Source organism: Onychomys torridus, chromosome 4, assembly GCF_903995425.1.
Source record: "Onychomys torridus chromosome 4, mOncTor1.1, whole genome shotgun sequence".
NCBI classification, from domain to species: Eukaryota; Metazoa; Chordata; class Mammalia; order Rodentia; family Cricetidae; genus Onychomys; species Onychomys torridus.
In genome coordinates, this window is record NC_050446.1 from 103,050,766 (window position 1) to 103,051,271 (window position 506).

The window sequence follows — 506 nt, forward strand, 5'->3', positions numbered from 1 at the left end:
GTTGCGTGTGGGCAGGGGGCGGGAAGGAGGCAGGGCAAAGAGAAGAGAAGGTGGGAACTGGAGGAGGGGGCGGGAAGGGGCGGACCCAGAGCCGAGCCCCAGGGAGGATGGAGGGGCCGGGGCAGACGTGAATGGAGCTAGGGTCAGTCCCAACTGGTTACCGTGGCCTGAGGGTGTAGGAAGACGAGAAGGGAGGTACTGGGGGAGTGGGAAAAGAAGCTAGTAGAGAGCAAAGAAGGGCCACTATCTTGGGCCAGAAGGACTGAGAGTCCGAGAGGAAGTGCTAAGAAAGAGCATGATCGGGAAGAGAGAGGGTCCCCTCCCCCTGTACCATCACCCTCCCCACCCCCGCAACCTCGGAGTCTCACTTTGTAGGGGTAAGTAGGAGAGCTTGGAAACAGGGGAGGGAGAGTTCAGTGGAGTGCATAGGATGCAGCCCCTAGAACTTTGAGGGTTAGTTGGTCCAGCTGCCTTGGGATGGCAGCGACCCTGCAGTCCAGGCTTTA